This window comes from Electrophorus electricus, chromosome 7 (genome assembly GCF_041902795.1).
Source record: "Electrophorus electricus isolate QZ-2024a chromosome 7, ASM4190279v1, whole genome shotgun sequence".
Taxonomy (NCBI): Eukaryota; Metazoa; Chordata; class Actinopteri; order Gymnotiformes; family Gymnotidae; genus Electrophorus; species Electrophorus electricus.
In genome coordinates this window covers 5822501-5841137 of record NC_137503.1, presented here as the reverse complement: position 1 = coordinate 5841137, position 18637 = coordinate 5822501, and the positions used below count along the sequence as shown (strand labels likewise).

Below are 18637 nucleotides of genomic sequence, written 5' to 3'. Positions count from 1 at the left end.
TGGATGTCTCCCAAAAGGAGATTCACCAGACTCCTCTTTGGAGTACCATAATCTAGAGTCAAAACATTCAGTTTTGGTCATGGAACCTCCAAAATTACCATGAGAAGATGTGTATGCGCATGCAAGGTCGACATTTTTCCGATTTATTTAGTGAGTGCTCATAAATCTGAAGTTTATTTTTTGAACGGGAATGCGATTTGTTTATTTTTTGACTGTGAACGCGAGTTGTTTTTGTGCATGATTTGAGTGGATGAAGTATGATCACATTGTGTTGGAGGCCTTCATTTCAGCATCACATTGGAATTTCTAATTTCATTGTGTCTTTTTGTGTGCCGTATAACTCTGAGAGTGTGTACGGGCTGGGGGGAGGAATGTTAATCTAATGCCTGGTACGAGATGACTTTGTGACCTCAATCAAACGTTATTGTTTATATTACCCAAACGCAGCACCCTCACCACACCCCACCTCAGCCCCCATTAGAGAAAATAAAAAGCAAAAGATTTATGGAGTGCTGTTACAGCTGAGGGCACTGTGTGGGGACTGGACCGATGGTGTGTTCAGCAGCAGGGTGTCTGTCTCCCACTGCTCTTTGGCATCTATGCACAGATTCCAGAACCCAGAATAACCTACTTAAGTAGCTCATGTTCCTGACCCAGCACTGTTGGCTTTGCCCAAGGCTAGCAGCGTTGCAGTGTGCGTGTGTGTGTGAGCGCGCGCGTGTTGGGCCCAATCCCCCACACATACGCCCAGCAACGCTCAGGGTGATGTGCGACTGGCAGGCAGGCCAGCAGGAGTTAACATTAACCCACGGGTCAGACGAGACCTCGGGGACAGCGTGGGGAGGGCTGGCGGAGCCCGGGCCGGGGAGGGCGGGCACACCTGGGCGGTGCGGGGCTGCTCTCTCGCGTGCACCGAAGCAGCCGCTTGACGTTCATGGCTCACTTCAGTCTACTGCAGGCAGTCAATCTGTCAGCGATTAGGCGAACATAATACTGCCCCACCTCCCATTCTACACATGCACACACAAATACACGAGGAAATAAAACAACCCATCCATTCACATTACGGCTCCTCATTTATTCTCCCAGTTATTTCTTGTTTCTCCGTCCTAAAGGCACGCAATGCTGTGCCCTCAAACGCCTGGCTGCCTCGCTGCCTCGCTGCCTCGCCACATCTCGCTCCAGATTCGGCCTCTAATGTGTTCCAGCTTGCTGAGGTTTGTTGATGAAATACTGTGTTTAAAGAACAGTCTTTGGGGGTTGCTCTGGACTCGCCTACTTTTGGATGACTGTTAGGCTTGTGTGTGTGTGTGTGTGTGTGTGTGTGTGTGTGTGTGTGTGTGTGTGTGCAATACATGAAAAGATGTTACATAGCACCTCTGAGGTGTAAAATAATGTGCAGATGTACAGTAGACTTGCATGGAGGCTTGTGTCGGTTTTTGCACTGCTGTGCAGTTAGGTCACTGGTAACTGAAGTGGAGCATACACACAAAGAGAGCCTGATATCAGAGCAGTGCATAGCAGTGATCTTCACCTAGCCATGTGGCACAGTACAGCAGCAGTTGTGTGAGTGTGTGTGAGCCACCGGAGTATGAGTTCCAACAGTTCTGGTGTGGTGAGCATCTTCTACTTAGAATTCTGAGGTCATTTAAAGGTCATAATATGCAGTGACTAGGATTACAACAGGAGAAAGACAAGTTTCTCCTCTCACTTTGTCTGACTCTCTCTCGCACTCTTTCTTTCAGTTTAGTCCAGTTTATTCTCTGATTATGCTCAGTCATTTTACCACAAACTGTTCTCGTTGTCCTAAAGCCCTGAATTTAACTTATACATGCACATACACTAAACACACTGTTCCCACTCTCTCTCACACACACACACACACTGAGGGTCAGGATGTGACCTCTTGGAATTCCCCACTAGCTGCCCCTCTGTCCCAGCTGACCCAGTGAAAATGACCACTGCTGTCCTCTCAGCTGCTCACAATCACATGCTTCAGCGTACCATGTAATAATCTCTTAACTGCACTGACTAAGGCCTTTGTTCTGCACTTTCAGCTCTCTGCTCCTCTTCTTCCCATCGTGCAGAACCATTTGTCAAGCCAAAGCTCAAAGTTCAAACTGTACATATCACATGTCTTGAAGTGTCTCAAAGATAAAGTGTCACTTCAGGATTAATCCATGCAAAATTAGCTGTTCCTTGTAAATTTTGCAAAGGCCTGTAAATTTTAGCAGCCACAATTTGTCTACGTGAAGGAGAAAAAAAATGTTTTTTTGAGTCCAGCGCTGTTATAATGAAAAACTCTCTAATTAAATCTCATTTAAACAAACATATTACCCTTAATAGACCATGCTAACACTTGAGTGATTGATGGGCCATTGATATTAACAAAAGCTCTCTCTTGTCATACAAAATTACAGTTGACAGATATTTCACTGTGTTGAATCAGAATGCAGCTATTCAACAAGTACCAGCGATCATGAGTTCTGCAGTGACATCTGAATTTTGTTTCGTTTTCCTGTGGAACTGTGTGGAGCCAAAAGCTGATTGGCCAATGCGAATCGTGCAGAGAAACTAGCAGATCTTGCCCTATTTTTGAGGTAATTTTGTTGGCTTGGAGAAAAAAAGTCTGGTTCATATTTGCAGGCAATGCTGTCAACTGCAAATTGAGGTTAGGGATAAAGTAATTGGTCGAGGAGCTTCAGGTCTGGCCTGCACACGTCACCATCAGCTCAGCTGTCCCTGACTGACCCCTACGTTTGAACAAGTGCCACCAAATGTATGGGTATCACCATTTACTTTCTAGAAATCTCAAATAATCCTGGTAAATCCTTGAGGGACAGATTTGGAATAGGAACAGTTAAAAAAAAAAAAAAAAAAAAAAAAAGACCAGTGGTGTAAGGTATCCTATAGGGCTCGAGGATGTGGATCAAATCTCGGATCAGGTTTCTCCTCTGCCTGTTGTAACCTCGGTGTGCCGAAAGGCTGGAGTCACTGTGTGCTGAAGGGTCGGACAAAGGAACCGCATTCCTGCTCTGAATCGCTTTCTCTGCATCAGCGTATATCCTGTCCGTTGACATGAATATACCTGTGTGCTTTCTGGCCTGCGTTTCCGCTCCTCTGAGAGGAATGGTCTTGAGCCATCATGCAAGTTGTTGTGGCATCTATGCCCCCCCCCCAAAAAACCCCCACCAAAACTACTTTTGTGATCATAACATTGAGCTGTCCCCGTTCACTGTAAACTAATCCAAGCTTTTCATTCAGCATTTACATTCCGCTCTAGACCTTAATGCAGAAGCATATGTTAATTCTTTCTAATTCACAAGCAAACCCATTTCTTGTTTTCACCCCACATCGTGATCTTAAACACACATGTAAAAGACCGAGGACAAAGCAGCGTCCACCTCCACACTCCTCCCACTGCCTTTCTGATTACGCCATTTCTTCCTTAAAGAGATACCAATCTCATTAAGTTTGCCTCAGCTGCACTTTCAACCACATTAATCTTCCATTAAGTAGACTGGGCCGGTTCCATAAGGCCGGTGGAGCTCTGGTTAGTGTGACGTGGCCGTTCCTAAGCCGGTTAGCTGGGTTTAGCACCGCTGATGAGACGATCACGAGCAGAAATGGCAGAAGCTGTTTGTTGATGAAATACTGTGTTTAAAGAACAGTCTTTGGGGGTTGCTCTGGACTCAGAACATCTGACGATGTTCTGCAAGCTTCGCGTTAGTTTACCCTGCAGAAGTCATTGCAAACTCTTCACCAGGGCCCTTGTTGGATGGCATATAATGTTAGTTTTACTACATTTACTCATAGAAGCTGTGCTGAAAGCCAGTTGGTTGAAAATATTGCTAGATCAGTGCAGGACAAATATTTTTAAGATTTCTTCTGGAGTATTGAATATACAGTTTAGTGGGACATTTGTCGTTTGTCATTACTTCATTATGTAGGCCTAAGGCAGTGTGGAGGGTGAGCAACCCTCATGAACACTTCGCCCGTGAACATTTTCCCCTTGTAGTTTTTCAAGCATAAATTTCAAGAGGAAGATTGACTGACTGTTGGCCTAGTTCTCTAGTTTTTTTTTTTCTCTAGTTTTGTTGACAAATATAATACATATTTGTAAATAAACACCTTGTTTAAACAAAAAAAAATCTATTGCCTTGTCCTGTGTTTTCAGAAGTGCTTTCATTTTATTTGCTGGTGTTGGTTTATTTACAGCAACAACAAAAAAGGAAAAGATTTCTGATGTTTCTGGATCAGTAGTGAAGGACTGAGTCCTGTCCAGTCTCATTTAACACACATCAGTCGCAGTGTCCATACTGCTCCTCCTGTGGATGTGTCAGCTTCACTTCAGAGCTGTCTGACAGCTGTTCGCTTGTGGGCTTTTGTTTTGTACATAATACTACATGTCAATGCCACATATACCCCCAACAGCCGCTTTTATTTACAGTATGTTGTAGGGAAAATGCCTTTTTGTTTTTCCCTAGACACAATACACGAGACTCAAATCAAGCGCTTTAACAAAGCCCTCTGTGGCGAGCCATAACTACTTAGGACACCTCAGAGAGGGGTACTCTGTGGTCACTGAGGTAGCTAAAAGTGTCTTAGTAATAGTTATTGTACTTTTTATGCATGTGGGTATAATACTGAGTTGAATCTTTGATAGAAAAAAATATGAGAACTGAGGGGAATTCAGTTTTTAATTTTGTCTGTATAAACTATGCATTGTATCTTTTTTTTTTATCTGACTGCTGGATCCTTCCCTCTATACAATATTATTTCCACACACATTTGTTTTTGAATCTTCATATGCTTTTTTTTTAGATATTGCATACATTTATATTATCAGATTCTGGTTCTTTATTATTGAAGCATATCTAATCCAATCCTTTGTTTGCCAAAAACGTGCTTCTCTGTCAGAGAAGCCTCAGCAGTGGCAAACCGGACATGCAAACCAGAGTGCTGCGAGTCTGTCTGATCTCCTCTGGCGGTATGTCAACTAATCTAGTCAAATGCCTAATATGAAATGGTCAGTGTGGAGAGTGTGGAAACAGTCAGATGGTTACCATCTGCATGTTTATATTGCACATCAGGAGTGATCAGACAGCCGATGAAGAAAGCTCTACATGTGCCTACTCTAATCCAGTAGCAGAGGCCTACCAAAGTCAGCTGCATGCGTTAGAATCCCAAAAACTACAAATGACTGGAAATACTCAAAAAAGCAAATATTGTATACCTTATATGAATCATCAAATTTGCAAGTTATCCACAAACACAATTTAGGTCATTGTGCGCCTATACACTCTGCCACGGATCAAAGAAAGACACGGTTACGTTTTTATGTGAAATCTTTATTAGGCTGAAGCTGGAACATCTGGCAAGATGAAACTGCAGAAATTGCATCAACTACTGTATGATGTTAAAAGAAAAGAAACTTTCTTCTTTTAACATGGTGTTATAATTGAGAAATTATCAGTTTTGGTTTATTACCCATTTTGCTTCCTAAATAACTTAAGCACAGTCTTAGAAAAGTAGAAATTTTGGTTAACATGTTAGACTCTTGATTTATATGTGTATGCCATAGCTGAATTGATTGGGAGACCTATTTGATATTCACTATGTGTGCAGTAATAGAAATGTTCCCATCCCACCCCGAGTCTGTTCTGTGTGTCTGTCTGTCTGTGTGTGTCTCTCTCTCTCTTTGTGTGTGTGTGTTTCTAAATTTACATCATCACTTTATTTTTTCTCAGCTCCACCCAAAGGGAGGGTTTTGTTTGGATTCTAATAACATTCCGTTCAAAACAAAAGGAAGTCTTTTATCATGGGGCTGCAGTGCGTGAGTTACTGAGAAGGCTGATCCAGGATCAGTGCTGCGGGTCTGAAAAGCTGGAAAGACAGCGGCGAGCTTTAGAAGTGTTTTGAATGTCATGCGACTGGCTCATAAAGCCTTTCTGGCCGAGAGGGTAGGCTTCTTTGTCTCTTTGTATGGTTGTGTAAATCAGTTTAACATTAGTGATTTGTTTAGGGCAAGCAATACACAAGTATATTTCACCGTGTGTATCAGACACTCACTTGGGGATAATTAAGACATTTTCTGTGCACTTGTTGTCAGCCAACACATGAATCTTCCTGTACCAAGAAACAGTAGTTAGACATTTTGCTTTCTATTGCAGCATTGTAAGTGTTATAAAAATAGTGGCAGAATATTAGACAGGATGAACACCACTTTTGAGGTAGTCATTTCAAGAGTCCACAGGCATTACAGAGCTGTGAAAGACGGATTGTAGCCTTCGGTTAAGATTTTTTACTTTGAAACATTTTGCACTGTTACTTTAGGCGATCATGAATAAACTAATGGCCCACCTCCCAGATGGTGTGTGGGGAGTAAAAAGGCTTTTCAAAGATCTCTGCTTCCAGAAGCTTCTTTCTTACCCTGGCTGTAATGACTCTTGCTGGCCACACCAAAAGGTCAAGAGCAAGTTCAGAGGTGAGACCTTTGCTCTCTTGGGAGGCCAAGCTCATTACCCACCAAGCCATTTTTAAGTACACTGTGCACATGTGTGCGGTGTCTCATTGTAAAAGAGTTAAATGCAAGTTTCTCACCATGTTGAAGTTCTTTAAATCTCCTTCGTTTAAAGTTGTCATTCCAATTTACTCTCCCCATGCAGTCTTGCCCAGCCACACCCCTGTTCACCGTCTGGGGAAATTCTGCTCAGAAATGCTTGCGGATGACTTCTGTTGTTCTCTGTGGGAGTGGAGCTTCTAGTTCCCATTCTGCAGCAGAAATGGGCTGTAGTTTTGCCCCTAGGCAGCCCGTGTCTCTGGGGGCCTGTAACCAGGGTTTGGTTTGGCCGTCCTCTCCGTAGAGCCCATAGCCAGTCTGCACTTACTCAACTGCCTGTGTTTTGTGTGCATTTAGAATAGACTGCCAAAAAAAAAGAGCTCTTGATGGCTTTTGCCGTCTCAAATTCTAATTATACACCCTAGACCGCTTTCTCTCAGTCTTGGTCAGGTCAGATTTTCTATGACATATTCAATGGAGATTTTCTGTTGAAAATGTATTTTAGGCAGTCTTAATCTCTATCTAGGAAACAAATGTTAAAGTTAGTAAATTAAGACTAATTGAACACTTTGGCTCATATATTACTGTAATCTATCTAAAGTTATTCTAAATGTATTGTCAGCTAGAACCCACCTCCCAAGAATGAATCAGAACATGGAGATATAGAAATGTAGAAAAATCCCAGTATCTGGAGACCTAAACATGTCCCATTCAGCATGGTCAGCACTAATATTAAAATCATGGCCAACATTCTGTTTTATTCAGTTTGGGAAATTTGGGATGTTAATAGTGTGACCAAGGAACCGTGTCTGACCAACAGACATGGATTCAGCAAAGGCGCGCAGCTTCTTGAAGATGTGTAGTTAGCAGCCCAAGCGCTGTGCGGACCATCTCTTTCGTTGTGCTTCTTTTGGTTGTGTGTGTATTTTGGATTGATCGTTAATGAACACTGCATGGCTTTCTCCATACAAACGGATGGAGTTTCAAACCGATATCCTGTTTTCAGCCAGAATTCAGCCTTACCAGCAGGAGGTGAAGATGAGTGCAGAGCCATATACTGCTCCACTCTAATTTATCTTTAGCTTTTTATCTTGGCCATCTACAGACTACTGTGCAAAACAGGACTTCCTGTGGAGGCACTTCTACCTGACATGAAAATGGCATGCTGCTACCTTTACTATGGAGTTTTCAATGGGGAAAGACAAAAAAGTAAAGTCTGGTAACTTGGATACTACATGTTGCTCTGTGTTTGTGTGTGTGTGTGTGTGTGTGTGTGTGTGTGTGTGTGTGTGTGTGTGTGTTTATGCACACTAGTGTATCTTCCCCTCCTCTTCCTCTGAAATTTTCTGTACATTGCAGTCCCTCCTCATGGCCAGAGGTGGAAGACGGTGCAGCGGAGTTCATTAAGCAGTTTAATGATATGCATGCACAAATGTCACATGCAGATAAACTGGCACTGTGCCAGACTGAGGAACCGGTTCAAAGTAACAAAAGAAAATCCTGTTTAGGTTAGGCTTGGTGGTAATGGGGCCTTGTGGCTGGGAAAATGGTTTGAGGAGCCAAGGAAAAGAAATGTAGAACATGATTAAACATGACCTCTGGGATGCTGAGAGTTGAAAGATCTGTCTCCGTACACTGATGTCTTTGTTGAATAAGAAGCTGCAGTGTAGCACATTGCAGTGTTTGTTATCAAACAATAGGGATGATTGATGGCTCAGTACTGCCTGCATCTGAGCCATCATATGACCTTAGCAGTGAAAGAGTTTTTATCATTTGTTTGCCCATGCCAAATGTTTAAATGTTTCCTAATGTGAATGCATGCATGTATGCGTAGCTTTTGTGCGCAACTGTGTCCGTGTATTTGCGGTTCTATATTTATCTGCACATGCATGCTGGTGTCTGTGAATGTGTGCGTATTTATTGCATTTATGACCACCCAGTGTGCTCATCATACCCTGGCCTCTGCATGTGTGTGAAGGCAAGCTCTTTCGTGGCTCATAAAAAAGAAAAAAGTGCGTTGTATGAGCGCATCCAAGCCATCTGTGGCTTTTTGTAAGTGTTTCCAGTTAGTGTCCTCAGCTTGTGTCAACCCTAATCCATAGATTTATTGTACTCGTTTGTTTGCCCCACTTCCAGTTTTAGTACTAGCGTTTGAAGTGCAAAGCCGTGTGTAACTCGGTTCCATAGGGAATGATGGGAGTTTTCAGTGTGTGTGTGTGTGTGTGTGTGTGTGTGTGTGTGCTAATGCTAGCATGTCTGAGCCCAGTCAACAAGGGGGAGTGCAGGAGTGAAACGGGGCCAGGCCGTCAGAGGCGTTTGTCATACCGAGTGCTTGTTACCTGAGATGGGAGAGTGGGGCCGAGCGATGGATGTAGACAACAGGAGGACTCGACACAGGATGGTCAAAATAGGGGCATGAAAAAATAACCGGCCCATGGTGACTCCAATTGCAGCCGGGGAGCTCGCCCCAGAGTTGTTTGGCTTTTGTCTCGTCTGCCTGAGATCGTAATGCAGTGATATATGAGGCTCAGCCCTGGGTGCTGTTTGACGAGCTTTACGTGGATGAGCGGTTGGGTAGCGCGGTTTTACAGGTTGTCTGCGGCGGGGCTAAACCCACCCCACTCCCACACATGGAGATTAATGGGGTGACATTATGGGCCCTTCGCAAACCCAGGGAACAGTGGCTCAAGGTGAGCCTGTATGAAGACGTGAAATGGGCCCTGATATTGTCCGGAGCGGAGATGTGTAAAAATAGCCCTGATTTCTGCTCACATTTCAATAAAATGGCGGCTTCACCTTTCCCTTCACACTGGGCGGCTTTACAGCCTTTCTGGAGATCGTAATGGCCAGGGCAGGCACACAACAGCCAACGGCCAATTATATCCCATCTGAGCATCACCCGCACATTCACGGGCTCCTCCAGAGACCACACCCAAGTGCACACACACTCATAAATGTGCTCGTGCTCTCAAACCTTTGCATCAGAGATGGTTTTAAAACTGTGTGTGCTTCTCATGGCATCACAATCAGAAATGGTACGTGCAGATATTATAATTGAGTGTTGGGTGGGAGGATTGTTTTGTGAGGCTGTCATTTGCTCTGCGTTTGTGGCGACACGTTGAAACACCATCTCAGTAGCTGCAACCGCAGAGTCCTTCGATGACGTAGGCCACTGGGGAGCCATACTGGAGCCCTGCTGGTGGGCGGGAGTGGAGCAGGAGGGAGTGAGGTCATCGCTGGCAACGGAGACGATTGCCCTGAGTGCGCTGCAGCTGTCTCTCTCCTTCCTGCTGTCCTTCTCTCCCGACGCGCTCGGGCCACGTCCGCGGCACGGGCCGTGGTGCTCGCCGGGAAGGCCTCGAACCTCCGTCGTGAAGATCAGGCGGACCCGACCTGCGAGCCTTTGTGCACGACTGCACTGTTTACGGCGCCCCTATCACCCCGGATGCCTCCCCTCATTCCATCACTCCCTGTTCACTTCAGGGGAAACACACAATCACTCTTATCGCCGTTTCGGAAAAATAGCGCTTAGAACTGCGCAATGCCGAGATTTTCTACGGCCATGCAAACCTCAGCGTACAGCATCTCTTCTGCTTTTGTGTTTTTCATTGTTCCTGTGTTTTTCCCTTAGGTTATATACTTATTGCCCAGTCCTGTAGGTCAGATTTACCCCATTCTTATCCAGTGTAGTACATAAGGATCAGAGTCGTATTATCGGGGTCTTTCCGTGGAATGCAGTGTAAATAAAATCGGTTAGGCAGTCCCTACACCAAGTACCTCTCCTATAAATAATTACCAGCATCTCCTATATAATTATTATATAATCTCCTGTATAATTACCAGCAAACAAAAATCTGTTGAATTGTTGGCAAGGGAGTGTTGGAGATTATGTAAATCTGGTAACCTAACTCTGGACAAGAGAGTCTGGCTAGGAAGTGGTGTGGGCTGACTGCAGAGGCGATTTAGTGTTTCAGAAGTATTTGAGCTCAGTGCAGCACACAATGGGAATCCCTCGCAGTGGCTCCAGTAGCTATAGCAGCTCCTGCCGCTCATGTGTAACATGAATCTGTTTTGTTTAATTAATGATTAGAAGTAATACCAGCACCCTTTCTCATTCCCAAGTCTGACTTCCAAAGCCTGGCGTTAGAGGTACAGAGGAAGGACATTCAGCAGTTGCACACGCCGTGATGAAACGCTCAGCTTCCACTGTTTCTGAGCAGACAGGCGAGAGCTCTGCCAGTTTCCTTTTGGTTCGGTTTCTTTTGCTTTGGTTTCGGAATTTTTTTTTTAAACACCACTTTGTGTCCCAAAAGTCCACAAAGCTCAATGCCAGCTCCGCGTGCATTGTCTTAAGCACATGCGCCTCCTCCCATGTAAAGCCACATTGCAATTACGTTCCCGGGGCTTGAGACTTCCTATATGCTTCACCCAGTGGAAATTGAAATGTCCTCGAATTGAAGCTGACATTTTGCATCGCAACCTTGCAGTTATTGGTTTATTTCAAACCCGATTCCGCCACTGGCGCATTACTTATTGGACAGTTAATGTCAGAGCTTGTCCATGGCCGTGAAAGAGGCTGGGGAGGGAAACGGATGGCCGAGACCCAGGGCAGGCGCATTCCGCTGGATACGGGCTGATGCGCGGCAGCACATGTTGGGGAGGCCTGACCTCTGTTATGGGACTGACCCAAGCGCTCCAGGCTGTTGAACTGAATTAGCGCAGTAACACTGGAGCACTCTGGCACCTGCTCGGAAGCCTGCGTTAGGGCCTTCTGACTGCCTGTGCCAGGGGCATTTGGCATGGATGGTTAAAGGGATTCCACCTGACTTTGAATTTGAATTTCATTACCTAGAAATTGGGAGAAGCTCGCATGGCCTCAGTGCTGCTGCGTCATTCCCACACTGCCAGCGGGAGACTGGGGTTGGCCCTCGGAAGTTCCACTCCTGTCAGGTTGAGGTCAGAGGTTTACAAAAGCACTCATGACACTGTTTTTCACTGTAAATTGACATTTTTATTTAATTTTGCATTTAATTTTTGTCCTTTTGTGTAGAATTATTTGTATTACTGCTAAATAAAACTCATAATACATATTTTAAATTGATGGGGGGGGGGGGTTTTGTTGTTTTTTTTCTCCTCATACGAGTGAGAGAAAGCTTAATCAAATTGCTGGGGGCTGTTGCCGTTATGTGCCGTGACGAAATTTCACATGTCAATTCGAAATCTTTTTCATGTGGAATTTTCTCATGATTTAAAATTGCTGTTTTGTTACATGCATTAAAAGCTTGACTTACCATGCCACTGAGAGTGTTTAATGTCCCAGCCAGTTAGGCTGGGAGAGATGTGAATCATTATTTCTCAGAACTGCTTCATGTGCGGTGTGGGAGTCCACAGTGCGCATAACTTGAACGGCCCTTGCGTTCAGCACCGCTTCCTTTCTGTGTTCACTCAATCATCCAGCCTTGAGGCTGCTTCACAGATCTCGGTTTAAAGCGGTGAACCTCAAACTGAGGAGTCAGAGCCTGGACATGAGTGTACGTATGTTTTAAGGGTTCAGGAGTGAAAAGGGCGAACAGACTAGGTAACAAATCTTGGACAGGACAAGCATATCTAGAATAAATGGTGGTTCTGTTAGGGGTTATGGATCAGGTAATAATTTACTATACTTCACAAAAACCTGTTCTGGGTCTGTCCCTTTAGGAATTTGTATGTTTCTTTTTATTATTGAGGAGTTTGGCTAAATTAAAGTCAAATTGGATAAGGATCAATAAACCAGACCTAGGGGAGAGTTGTCTTTGCCTTGAACTCGGTGAACTACCAGTTTTATTTACTTGGATTTCTTTAACACTGGGCTGTTAACAGTTACCGAAGGTTGTTTGTGTCCTTGACTGCGGAAAATGTGTGCATTGCCTCCCGGTATGTGAATGTGTCGGTGCGTGTGGTGATACGGAAGATGTGCCCTTTTAAAGCCTGAGATTTCTGTCAGATAAAACGCACCTGCCACCGATTGTTTAAGGAAAGCCTCAAGCTAAATTATGTCCACATGAAGTCCTAAATGTTGTTTCACACTGCCAATCTCCATAAGAAAATCCTAAATTTGTCATCTTACCAGAGCTCGAGCTGGATTTTGACAGCAAGAGACAGGAAAATAACAAAGCTGCTTTCCATCAACAAATATCCTTGATGACCCCAAGGCCTTCAAAAAAAAAAATCACTATGTACCTACATTTATACACCATTGCCAATACTAAGTTAATGCCAGGTGTAACGCAGTGTCACTTAAGAGACTATGGAAGTGACACCCCCCTTTTTTTTTTTCTTTTTTTTTTTCTTTTTTTTGTGTGTGTGTGTGTGTGTGTGTGTGTGTGTGTGTGTGTGTGTGTGTGTGTGTGTGTGTGTGTGTGTGTGTGTGTGTGTGTGTCACAGCACACTGTCTCATGACATTCAGCTCTGCAGTGTCAGGAGACATCACTGAGCTCCCATAAGACAGCTCCTGCATCCTTTCAGACTGCACCAATTATAGTATGACGCGAGAGCGTAAACTACTTTCCGTAAAAGCCCCGCTGGCCTGCTGACCGCAATTTAATACAATTAAACATGTCCCATTGCCTTAGCTTCTCATGCAGGCTCCGCTGAACGGGAGCAGATGTCAGGCCAAAATAGTGGAAAGATCTAGCATGTCCCTGGAGACAAGACAGGAGGTGTACAGTGTGGTGATTTTTTTTTTGGGGGGGGGGGGGGGGTTGTTTCTTCTTCAAAGGCCTTGAGGTCATCAAGGCAATTTGTTGAAGGAAAGTGGCTTTGTTGGTTAGAAGTTTGAGGTGTGTTTTGTTAAATTGGTTTAAAGAGAAGGTCAGTCTTGCATTGTCTCCCACTGACCGTCTGATGCTAATTGCAGGTATAAGCTGGTCACTTTGTGCAAACATCCACTCTCATTGGCTGAATGCAGTGTCAGTCACAGGAGATACACATGAGGTACACATCAGAGGATCAAAAAATCTCTTCATAGACTGATGGCTCCCAGTTCTTCTATTGCTGGTATATCTTTCTCTTTCTGCTCCCCTCGCTGACTCTGCAACAAACATGTTCTATCCAGCACTAATAAAAAAAAAAGGTAGTTTATTACTTTGTTTGGCAAAACCATTTGTTTATCTCCAAGAACTCATAAAACATTTAAATCTGTTAGTTAGTTTCAGAATGTCAAAGGTCACGTAAGGAGAGTAAAGAGCCTTATTGCCATCACCTCAGTAGCATATATTTGTGTGTGTGTGTGTGTGTGTGTGTGTGTGTGTGTGTGTGTGTGTGTGTGTGTGTAATATATCTCACCTGAACTCAACTTGGACTAGGAAACAACAGATAAAGGACTCCTCATATTTTAAGGGGGGGGCTTATCATTGGGCTGATTAATTACATTAATCATATATCAACATGCCACTCTGCATCAATTAATCACTATAAATCCTGATTAGCTCAAAGTAATTACTGAAAGATAACAGAGAGAGAGAGAGAGAGCGACAGAGACAGTGAGAGAGAGAGAGAGCACAGCTAAGGATGAAGTTAATTATTACAACCCCCTCTCCCCCAGATCCCAAACCACTCTGTGTGTGTGTGTGTGTGTGTGTGTGTGTGTGTGTGTGTGTGTGTGTGTGTGTGTGTGTGTGTGCGAGAAAAGAGAGCAATCTTGAGCAGGTTATTCAGATCAAAGTTCAGCCTGGCAGAAGGAAAGGGGCAGCTTCCTATTATAATGAGATTAGATAAATGAAATGCAAGCCAATAATCTAACAATTTTCATGGAAACCATGAACCAAGGATTATCAAATTAGGGCTCCTAATGCTTGTTGTATTTTGACATTCAAGATTTGACTTTTGGAGATTTCTTTGAGTGAAGACGGAGTGAGAATTGTTTGCTGGCAGGTCCATGCAGGGTATCGGAGATGTTGGCTGATCAGATGCTTTTTCGTGTATACGTGAGAAGGCTCCTGGCAGAAAATGCCATGGGCACAGCCAGTGCAGTGGTCACTAGCCTTGAACAACGGCACACACACTCCGAGCGTTCCTCCAGTGTGCCCTCACACAGGTGTGCCTAGTGCAGTTTATTACATTTCCTTTACTCACACTGGGATTCCCTGCAGCCCTAAATTCAGTCCAAATCCAATTTCGTTAGAGCAAAAAAAATAATAATTTTTTAAATGCAAAAATACAAACGACTGTTGCAGTGTTATTTAGCAACAAGGGTGAAATTAAGCAATAGCATCTTTTAAGACTGTCATGCTCTGGTGAGGCTGTGTGGTGACTTCTGAATGCTTTGGTCTCTCAGCAGTAATGTACTTCCAGAGGAAGAGGAGTAGGCATTAATGTGCCAGACGAGCAAGAACGGCGTGGCCGAGCTCAACTTTTAAATAAGCAAGTTGGGGCCCCTTCTGTGAAAATAGCAGGATGACTGTGATGGTCATGACCCTGAGGAGTGAAAGGGAAAGACACAAAGAAGCAGAGAGAGAGAGAGAGAGAGCGAGAACGAGAGAGTGAGGGAGTAGATGAGATGGGCCCCTCAGGCAGACTTCAGAATAAAGCAACATTTCCCTCCGATTCTCACGTCACCCTCTGCTCCACTGTGCCCATCTCCGAGATGGAGCTAACTCTCAGTCATGTCTGCTCCTTTGTCTTCTTCAGCTGGGTTACATAAGCAGAAGAGTTTTTTGGGGGGTTTTTTGTCCTCCTTCTACGCTCATGGTAGTCGGGCGGTCAGTAAATAAGTGACTGTCTTTTTTTTTTTTTTTCTTCTCCAAGGTGAGAGTGGCAGATTATTAGGCAGCTACCTGTGTGATGTGGGTGCTTGCCTAAGTGCACTTCCCGTTAAGTAGAAGCCCTCCACGATTATGTACCGCCGCATTGATTTCACTTAATAATTCTACGTGCTGACTTGAGCTGATTAGCAAAGCCGGGTAGTCCTCAGAGTAGGAGCTGAAGACCTGTGTCAGCTGTGGGCAGCCTCAGCCTTACGTGCTACTGCTCTTCCGAATGCTGGACTGCTGTAGTCGGTGATGGCGTGCGCACGGGGCAGCGGGCACCGTAAGCATCAATTACTCCTGTCTTACTCCCCCCTGCGCGCCAAAGCCCGTTATTAACGAACCCTGTGGGAAAGGACAGAGCCCGACTGAATCGGCACTCCGGCCCGTTCCGTTAACGTGCTGCTGCTCAGACGTGCGTAGGCGTCCCTAAAACTCCGATCTACGTGCAGAGGCGCTGCGTTAGAAGCATGCCGTGGCAGTAAAAGAAAGAGAGGACTGTGAGCCTGCTGGGTTGTGTGTGGGTGGAAGGCAGGCCCTCTGGGACCTGGAGAGGAGCAGTGCTGGGCTGGGCTCCAGCCACTGCTCGCACCCACAGCTCAGCCACCCTCTCCCGGGCAGAGTCTGGCTGCCCGCCCCCGACCATCTCCAATGGAATGTGGCTCCCAGGCCACACTCACTTTGCCTAATGATGCTGTCAGAGAAGTATGCGCTCCCGAGAAGCCACTGGGCCTCCACGTCGCACGCAACCCAGCCAAAGTTGTTCTCATGTGCCTCTTTATTTACCTACCCTTTCTGTTGTTGCTGCTGTTAGGCTGGTTTTGGCCCACATGCGGAACCTTTAGCGTCAAAAAGATGGTGATGGTATGTCTCCATGTGAGATCTTAAAATTTAAAAACTTGTCGATCTGAAATCTTTGATCTAGGTTCTGGTCTGCTAGTACTAATTGTGCACCTTCTGTCGAGGAGAGGAACCCAGTGATGGACCAAGTAAAGCAAACCTGCTTCGTGTGTTTTCTCGTCTCACGTTGCTCTGTAACATTCCCTGAACCGAATGACCCCACCCCTGCCTCACTGTAACTTTTCCGGAGGTCTCGTCAGGGTGAGGCCTGATCAGGGAGCGAGAGGGGCAGGGAGGGGAGGGTTTAGCTTCCTCGCGGCTGCTGCGTCCACGCCCGGGGGCCTTCCTTGCGATGCATCTGGAGAGGCTGGGGCAGGGAGCCCCCGCCCACGCGCGCAGCCCTGCTGTGCCAGCCTCATCCCGCTGTATGTTCCCGCATAGTTCTGGCCTGGTTTGTTTATTGGTGGATCACATTGCTGAGGTCTCCCAGGCCCACCGCGCACAGATGCACAGAATCAGCCCTGATGCTCTGGCAACCAGAGTCTCACTGCAGCTTTCTTCCATTAAGGAGACATGAGCACAGGGAAAGCAGTGGGGACAGGAGCACTCCGGGCCACCTCGTTTAGATGTTTATACCAAAGGTCGTGCAGGAGATATTCTGCTTTTTTCGCACCTTATAGAAATGCAAACGGTGCAAATGAGGGGTCTGGTGTTAAGCTCATAAGTAAAGCATTGCTTATTACCACTGACTGTATTAGTAAACTACTCATCTATTTGTCTGATTCAGTGATGATAAGCAAATGTACTGTGAGTAAAAGAGGACATTTATTTTTTAAATGAAATCAGCCAGGAGTCAGCAATGTCCTTAAGGACATCCCTGGTGGCCTAGAAAAACCTCCTGAGACCTGTTGAAAGGTCAGCCCATGCAGTGGTAACAGTAGCCCAAAGGGCTCTAACCCAGCAGGATTGGCCCACTTCATCCCCGACAAGACCTGTGGCCTGGCCAGGCACCTAATCTGATTAAAACATAATGAACAATTATATTAATCCCCAACGAACGCTCTCTTAATGAGGCCAGCTAAACCAAGGCAATGAAGCTGCGTCATTGATTTGTGGTGCAGCCGTCCAGAGACAATAGGAGATTTAGTGGGCAGATGCACTCTTGCTGACCGAGCCTCAAAGCAAGGCAAAGGAAAGGGTGATGTTGGTTGAGTGACAGGTGGAGGATGTAAGGGATTGGTGGCTAGCCAAAGATGGGATGGACCTCAGTGGATTCATAGCAGTGATTGCAAACTTCAGTTTGTTCCCTGTGAAACCAATTTGCCCACAACCATATGATGTTTTTCACAAACGTCAGTGAAGAAACTGGAAATATACATACAAAGTTAAGAAGATGGGATGTGTTTTTAGGACAAAACATGCAGTGATGGATGAGTATTTAAACTCTGTTTTCCTTTATCTCTCTCTGTTTATATCACACACACACACACACACACTTTCTCTCGCACACAGAGACCAACATACTTGTGGTCTTGGGAAAACAGTGATTTTCCTCAAACAGCGCAGTCGTCTTGCATGTATGCTTTGTTCAGTCTCTCATAGAAATGCCTCAGGAACAACAAGGACAAAACACTCTCACTGCTGCTGGCCGCGGCAGCCCGAGAAAGGACTGGGCAGCAGGGTTGGCTCAAAAAGTGCTGCTGCACAGTTCCTTTACCAACACACAAACTCCCAATGCCTGACTACTTTACAACACTTCCATATAATGCTGTTTGTATTACCCCTGCAATTTGTGATTGAGGTCTGTTTACATAGCTGGAGAGCAGACAGACTTTATGGTCCATGATAAGGGTTTATGACAGCTTTCATCCCCACCCAGTCAAAAGCATAATAGGTGCAGTTAATGGCACGTCCATCCCTGTTCTTATGCATATTGTTACTGCGCTCTGCCAACATGCTGGGTAAATATACACACGACCCTTGTGTCTTTTTGGATAATCCTTATGTCTATTCATAGAAAATCCTGCTGTATTCCATGAGTGACTCATGAAGGTGTGTGTGTGTGTGTGTGTGTGTGTGTGTGTGTGAGATAGATATATAGATATATATATATAGATATATATATATATATATATATATATAGATATATATATATAGATATATATAGATATATCTCACACACACATACATGTATGTATAGATATAATATAGATGTATAAGCATAGTAGATGGGGATTGCTGGATGGTGAGTGAGGATGTTTGTTGAGAGCAAAGCACATGTGTAAGGCATTAAATGGTGAGGCCATCCCCATAAACATCACAGCTCTCGCTCACATGGTAACGTTTGTTTACTACGGTGGCATTGCTTTGTAGTGCTTTTGTGCTGCCAGACGGGTGAACATCTAGGCTTTGTGCTAATGTGCGTTGAAGTTAGCAGCGCAAATCTCCGGGG

The 18637-nt window shown here is 44.9% G+C and overlaps 1 protein-coding gene across 1 annotated transcript in view; it reads left to right on the top strand.

The window, feature by feature from the left end:
- pik3r3b (phosphoinositide-3-kinase, regulatory subunit 3b (gamma)) overlaps positions 1-18637 on the top strand; it is a 123884-nt gene that overhangs the window by 54739 nt on the left and 50508 nt on the right. The window lies entirely within an intron of this gene.